An 8,433-nucleotide genomic window follows, 5' to 3' on the forward strand; every position below is an offset into this window, starting at 1 on the left:
TAAGGAAATTATGGCCAGTGTAAAATGCTTGTGCTAAAAAACAATGGGGAGAGGTCAGATATGGTTGGGAGACAAGTCAGACCCTGATGCAAGTCTGATCCCAAATGAGGAAGAGAGAAGAAGATGGGAAGAAGGAAGTTTGGTTGGGACCTTGTAGACTTCACTACAGTCAATGGAAGGTTCAGCAAAGCTATGGGTGAGTCCTTGAACCAAAGTTGGCTGACATTGGGATGCTTTGTCTTTCTTTCTTTCTCCCTTTCTTTCTCCCTTTCTTTCTTCCTTCCTTTCTTTCTTTCTTTGTTTCTTTTTCTTTCTTTCTTTCTTTCTTTCTTTCTTTTTCTCTTATTTTTTAAAATTGAAGTGTAGTTGATTTATAATATTGTGTTAGTTTCAGGTGTACAGCAAAGTGATTCAGTTATATACATATACATATTTTTTCCAATTCTTTTCCATTATAGGTTATAACAAGATATTGAGTATAGTTCCCTATGCTATGCAGTAAATCCTTGTTGTTTCTCTATTTTATATATAGTGGTGTGTATCTTAATCCCATACTTGTAATTTACCCCTACCCCTCTCTTTCCCCTTTGGTAACCATAAGTTTTTTTTCTGTGCCTGTGAGTCTATTTCTATCTTGTAAATAAATTCATTTGTATTATTTCTTAGTTTCCACATATAAGTGATATCATATAATATTTTTCTATCTCTGTCTGGCTTACTTCACTTAGTGTGATAATCTCTAGCTTCATCCATGTTGCTACAAATGACATTATTTCATTCTTTTTTACAACTGAGTAATATTCCATTGTATATATGTACCACATCTTTATCCATTCATGTTTCAGTGGATGCTTAGGTTGCTCCCATGTCCTGGCTTTTGTAAATAGTGGTGCTATTAATATTGGAGTGCATATATCTTTACGAATTACGGTTTTCATCTTTTCCAGATATCTACCCAGGAGCGGGATTGCTGGATCATATGGTAACTCTATTCTTAGTTTTTCAAGGAAACTCCCTACTGCTTTCCATAGCAGCTGCACAAATTTACATGGAATGCTTTGTCTTCTTGAGCTGGTCTGCCTTAGTATTGCTACTGCACCTACTCATTGTCTCGAAGTCACCTGTGAGATGCATGTCCTCAGCTCAGATACTGAGGTGAGTTTACAGTCCAATAGCTGGGACCTTCAGTTAATTACTTTCCCTACAGTAGGACATTTGTCAGGCACATTCCTGACACTGGTGGCTGACACAGCCACCAAATCGGCATCTCCAAATCTGGCCTCTTTCCTGCTCCTAAATTGTGAACTGTCTACTGGAAAGCTCCATCTGAAAGACCTCTGACATCTCAAATTCAGTGATTCAGTGCATTCCAAAGTGAACATTTAATGCTGTCCTAACTCATACCACCATTCTCCCAAGTACCAACAGCAAACTTTACCTCTTCTTTTCTTTGCCTTCCACATCCAAAAAACTAATGAATTCTCTCAATCCAACCTCTACCCTATTTTTCTTTCTCTTCTTTTTTCTGCAGGCTCCCAGTGTTACTGCTCAGGTTTAGACCTTCATCATATTTATGGTACATTATATGCACTGCTGGCCTCTCTACAGGTGTCCCCCACCTCCCAGAGCTCCTCTCTAATACAGTTAAAGTGCTGCTGCCAGGTTAATCTCTTTCAAAGGGCAGCTATTATACTATTTCCATTCTTAAAATAAAAACCCTTCAGAGATATCTGCACACCCATGTTCACTGCAGCATTATTCACAAGAGCCAAGATATGGAAGCAAACTAAGTGTCCATTAGCAGATGAATGGATAAAGAAGATGTGGAATATTAATCAGCCATGAGAAAGAAGGGAATCCTGCCAAGTGCAACAACATGGATGGACCTTGAGGACATTACGCTACGTGAGATGTCAGACAGAGAAAGATAAATACTGTATGATCTCACATATGCGGAACAGGAGAAAACTGAACTTGTAAAAACAGAGAGTAGAATGCTGGTTACCAGGGCCCAGGGGTAGGGAGATATTTAAGTGTACAAACCCAAAACAAGTAGATAAATAAATCCTGGTGACCTAATGCACAGCATAGTGATTATAGTCAACAATACTGTATTATAAACTTCAGCGTTGATAAGGGGCTAAATCTTAACTCTTTTCAACACACAAAAAATAATAATAAGTATTTGACATGATAAAGGTGTTAACTAACATGATGGTGGTAATCATACTGCAATATATAAATTATCAAACCAACACACTGTACACCTCAAACTTACACGATGTTATATTTCAATTAAAGTTCAATGAACACAAAACAAAAACCCCTTAAATGGCTCCCAATTTCTTACAGAATGAACTTCTATACTCACAGCCTTTCATTCAGGGCCTCCATGATCTGGCTCCACGATCTAGCTTTTCAATTTTTCCTCCTAAACTTCCTTTTATACACACTAATCATAGTCTTCCTGAGTTACAGCAGGGCCACAATTATACCCTGAACTTTCCTACCTTCATGAATTTTCCTCCTAGACTTGCTTTTATTTTCTCAGTAAGTCCTGTGTTGCTACAAAACCATCCATCACAGCCCAGCTGAAATGTTACTTCCTCTACAGATCTTTCCCCAAATCCCTTAACTGGAAGTGCTCTATTTGCTGACATTTGCTGGTATATAAAATATGCCTCCAGTTTGTAATGAAATTTGTGTTATGGGATGTGGGGATGAGTGCACATTATCAAACATGTATTGAAATTGATTTTGTGAGGAAAAATGTATTATTTGGTTCACGCAAATACCAATACTGTAATCCAGCAGGAAGGCATCAATTCTGGGTATGCAGAACTCTTAACCCTAAAAGATGGCAATTGCAAATTTCAAAAGAAATGCTTTGATTTCCTGGAATACTGGCATATAGCAGGCAGCCACACAGCAAGTTTACTGGTAACTGGAGATCACATAATACAGTAGAGCAAATGCCACTACAGTATTTCAGCAAGTACTTTAACTAATACCAAGCCACAATATAAAGTAAATGTGGCTGAATTATTATACAGATAGCTGAAGTACATTTAGGAAAAAATCATTGATTATGAACCAGAACAAAAGATAAACCACAATAATACAGCTGAACGAACTTCAATATCGTGTTTATACGTGAAATGTTTGTTGAATATTAGTACCTAGCAAAAAACAGTAAAAAAAGGAAATACATTCACTTGTACATGATATTACAGCAACACCATTACTGCATTTAGCTATGGCTTATGCTAGGAATAAATTTAAATATGTAATGTTTGGGGAATAACTGAGACACTATATTGGATCAGCCTGCAGTCTGTGGTTTTAAATTTTTGCTAAGAAAGATGGCAATAGGATGCAAATGCAAAAACCGTTGTTTTGTTTCCCTCTTCTGAACCCTCACAGCACAGCGCCAGGCATCTCTCAGTACATGGGTCCATTTCAACCTGCTACTGTATTTACACTGAACTCTACTGGACTAGGATTCTTGAGGGTAGGCTCTGTGCTAATTCAACTTTATATCTTCACAGTTATTTGCTCATGGATGAATGAAAGAAATGAGATCGCCTGATAGGTAGTCAGAAGAAATAGAAGGACAAGTAGAGGTTGATCAGACGACGAGGGAGAAAAGGGAATCACAGGCTGAGAAGAGCACGTGGGGAAGGCCTCCTCGTGTGAGCAGGAAACTCAGTATATGGAGGTACCGTGAGAAAAGCAGCTGAACAAGTAGAAGCCGAATCACAAAAACTTCCCATGTCACACTGAAGAGTTTGGACTGTATTCTTTAGGCCAAGGGAGATCGTACAAGGAAATGGAAAGATAAGATTTTTAGACAGATCTTTCTGGCAGAGCAGAGGTTGGCTGGGAGTGTGGGGAAGGGATAGACATGGTGACAGTGGGGACAGGGAGACCAGTTAGGAGGAGGCTATTACAATATTTCAGACAAGACACGGTTAGGGTTTGTCTTAAAGCCAAAGCAATGGGAATGAAGCAGTGGAAGGAATCTGATAAGTATCTAGAAGCTTTAAGCAAAGGGACTTTGTAATTGACTGTACACAGGCCGTGAAAGAGTGGGAGGATGAATCTTAGATATTTGGTGGTGGTGCCATCCATGAGAGCAGTGTTTTAGGAAAGATAATGAATTCTGCTTTGGGACCTGAGTTGGGACTCATAAGCAAATCGAAGAAATGTGATTCAAGAGATAGCTTGAGGGCTTCCCTGGTGGCGCAGTGGTTGAGAGTCCGCCTGCCGATGCAGGGAACACAGGTTCGTGCCCCGGTCCGGGAAGATCCCACGTGCCGCGGAGCGGCTGGGCCCGTGAGCCATGGCCGCTGAGCCTGCGCATCCGGAGCCTGTGCTCCGCGGCGGGAGACAGGCCACAACAGTGAGAGGCCCGCGTACTGCGAAAAAAAAAAAAAAAAAAAAAAAAGAGATAGCTAGAGAGCCGAGAGAGCGCTGATTATTACATTGCACTTAACTGTGCTTTATCTTTCCATACCTTGGGCTATCATTCTTCCCTTCTAATAATTTTTTCAGGCTTCCAGAATCTCTTAATATTCATATTCTGTATAGAAGATTGCTTTCAGAATCCTCTATTTTTTCCCATATGTAAGGCTCCTTGACCTGGTGTATGTTTCATGTATTTCACTTATCTTATAGAGCCCATCCCCATCCCTTTTACCCCAAGGATAAAATTTAGATTAAAACCTGGTAGGCCACTAGGTCATTCTAACAGGAGATTATTTTTCAACATATATTGAGAACATCTTGGACATTCCAGAATACTTCATGGGTAGCACTTTTCCTATATTTTTTTGGTATCAAATCGTGAACCAGCGTTTTTGGTGAGCATGAGTATAAAGCTTTATAAAATTGAATTTGTGAATTCCTAAGTACCAGTCAGAATCTCTGAAGATAGTATTTTCATAAGCAAAAGATGCCACCATGCTCCCTAAAAAAGAAAAAAAAATGAACCTCTACATTTCTAAAGCAGTACATTATCTTTCACAACAGAGAGTTATTTCTAAGGACAGGACTAGAGGTTTGGATAGCAAATTTAGTTGATGTTTAAAGTAAAAAAAGAAAGAAAGAAAGAAAGAAAATATTCTTACTTAACTGAATATTGACCTGTTTCTCCATTCAAAAGCAAATGTGGGAATTCCCTGGCAGTCTAGTGGTTAGGACTTGACACTTTCACTGCTGGGGCCCGGGGTTCAATCCCTGATTAGGGAACTAAGATTCTACAAGCAGTGCACCACACACACACAAAAGCAAATGTGCCTGCAGAAAAAAGAGAAGTATTACGTATGATAAACTCACAACCAACATAAAGCAGCTCACGGTCTCAAGAAATTTACTTTATCTTCTAAAGGATAAATTTATCTTTATGGGGGTCATACATTTTTTACATGAGTAAAAATTTCAGGAGATTGCACCCAATCCTGTCCTTTACCAGCACTAACTTGAAAAGTACCTTGTTCCTTATTCAAACTTGTTTCTAATGAAAAAGAACTCTTTTACAAGGCACCTTTCTGTAGTGCTCAAATATCAATCATAACCCTCCTGAAGTCATCATGCAACATGCTGAATCTTTCTTGCTTAGTAAAGAGTAAAATTTAAATGCCCTCATTTCAGTCTTAATACTTGGGATCCTGAAATGGTCAAGATCACTTACAGGTTTCAAAACCCAAGGGTCTAAAATGGCCAACAAACATGTATGTGAGAATCATTGATTTTTACCAGTGATGTGAAATCACCTCTAGGCCACATAGTCTCGGATAGAACTAAATTGGTGCGTAATTTCTCTTAAAGCAGAAAGTGAGAAGCTTTCAGCTGCAGGAGAATTTCCAAATTTCAGACAACACAGACTTACATTGGAATGTATCCCAAGACCTTGGAACCGATACTCAAATTATCTATGACACATAGGCCAGAATTTAAGCACTTGAATTCTCAGCACAGAGATCATCTTATGTAGATGACAAACAAATTCACAGCCGCCAAGTTTTATGATTCAGTCAGGAGATAATTTATTGAAACTTTCCGCATGATCTCAGTATCCTTGGACTTTACTGTGAAAAGCTGGGAAGTTGGAGAAATAGTAAGTGGTGGAATAATTTAAAATATGAAATATTAAAATTCTACTATTTTTTAAAAATATTTATTTATTTACTTACTTACTTACTTACTTATTTTGGCCATGCAGGGTCTTAGATGCGGCATGCGGGATCTTCAATGCGGCATGTTTAGTTGCAGCCCATGGATTCTCAGTTGTGGCATACATGTGGGATCTAATTCCCCGACCAAGGATCGAACCCGGGCCCCCTGCATTGGGAGCGCTGAGTCTTACCCATTAGACCACCAGGGAATTCCCCCTAAAATTCTACCTTTCAAAAATCAGGATAATAACTTGAATTCTTTGAATTCCAATTCTGAGATGTGCAAGTAAAGTTTAGTGACTTTATTCTCTTGGTTTTCATTCCTGGGTAAGTACAGATGTCCAAAGGAGAGTTTGGCTACATTGTGTTTCCATAGACTATTGCATAGTATTTTTCACTTGTTCTGAATGGTGAACATTTTTTTTTTTTTTTTTTTTTTTTGCGTTACGCGGGCCTCTCACTGTTGTGGCCTCTCCCCTTGCGGAGCGCAGGCTCCGGACGCACAGGCTCAGCGGCCATGGATCACGGGCCTAGCTGCTCCGCGGCATGTGGGATCCTCCCGGACCGGGGCACGAACCCGTGTCCCCTGCATCTGCAGGCGGACTCTCAACGACTGCGCCACCAGGGAAGCCCCCGAATGGTGAACATTTTTTTCTTACAAACATTACTGGTCACTTTGACAATGATAGAAGAAATTCTCTATTTCAGAGGCTTGTTAGGAAAAGAAGTCCCACAAATGCTTAGCATCTTCTATGTTCCAGGCAATTTTACTGGCTATTTTCATTTTTGCTTAATTCAAATGGCTCAGTTTCATTTTATGAAATTCATTTTATGAATTCAATTTATGTCAACTCTAAGTATGAGAAGTATATTAGTTTTCTATTGCTGTGTAACAAATTAAACAAATTATGACAAATACCACCCATTTATTAGCTTATTGTTGTGTCGAAGTCTGGACAGTCTGGGCATGGTGTGCCTGGATTCTCTGCTTAGAGTCTCGCATGGCTAAAATCAAGGTGTTGGCCAGGCTGTGTTCTCAACTGGATGTCATGATCCTTTTTCCAAGCAGAATTCAGTTCCTGTGGCTGTAGAAATGAGGCTTGCACTTCCTTGCTGGCTGTCAGGAGGGAGCTTCTCTTAGCTCATAGAGACCTCCTACATTCTTTGCCACGTGGCCCTCTCCTTCTTCAAAGCCACCAATGGAGAATCTCCCTTGTGTCGAATACTCCTCACACTTCAAATCTGTCAAGGACGGACCTAGTCCCTCTTTTAGCCTCACTTAATTAGGTTAGGCCAAACTTGGATAATCTCCCTATTTTAAGGTCACCTGATTTCAGATCTTAACTGCATCTGCAAAATCCCTTCACAATAGCACTTAGCTTAATGTTTGACTGAATAACTGGGGGAAGATGTGTGTACACCAGTGGGTAGGGAGTCTTGGGGACAATCTTAGAATTCTGCTTATCAGTCTCAGAAGTCTGTAATCAAAATGTCAGCTAGGCTGTGCTCTCATCTGGAGGCTTGATTGGGGAAGGAAGTGCTTCCAAGTTGATTCAGGTTGTTGGCAGAATTCATATACTTGTAACTGTGTGATTGAAGACCTTGGATTTTTGTTGGTTGTTGGCTGACAGTCACTCACTGGTCCCAGCAGTGACCCACAGCTCCCTGCCATGTAACCATCTCCATAGGCAGTTCACAACATGGCTATTTGCTTCTTGAAGACCAGTAGGAGAGTATCTTTGTCTAGTCTACTAAGACAGAATTTTATATGATGTAATCTAATCATGGGAGTGACATCCTATTATCTTTGCCATATTCTTTTAGTTAGAGCAAGTTGCAGTTTCCATCCTGCAGTCAAAGGAAAGAAATTATACAAGGTTATATGACTCACTGAGGGTCACCTTACATTGTATCTGCCACAAATAGTCTGTGCTCAGAGCAACTTTGGAAGAAGTTCAGATCAAAGTGGCTTCCAGGTTTTTAGAGAACAGGGCCTTGCTGAATGGGCAGTAGTTGTCATCAGATGTAACCACATGGTTAAATGGGTATCCTGTTTTCAAACTCCAGACCTGATATCAGATTTTCTGTTTGAATCCCAGTTCTTCCATGGATTAACTGTGCAACTTTACCTCTCTGTGCCTCAGTTTCTTCCTCTACAAAACGAAGATGACAGTACACCCCCACCCCGCCCACCAAGGATCATTATGAGGATTAAGGAGACATCATTTAAAATGGATCCTGATATACAGTAAGTGCT

The sequence above is a fragment of the Mesoplodon mirus genome, assembly GCF_964341445.2.
Source record: "Mesoplodon mirus genome assembly, chromosome: 11".
Lineage (NCBI taxonomy): Eukaryota > Metazoa > Chordata > Mammalia > Artiodactyla > Ziphiidae > Mesoplodon > Mesoplodon mirus.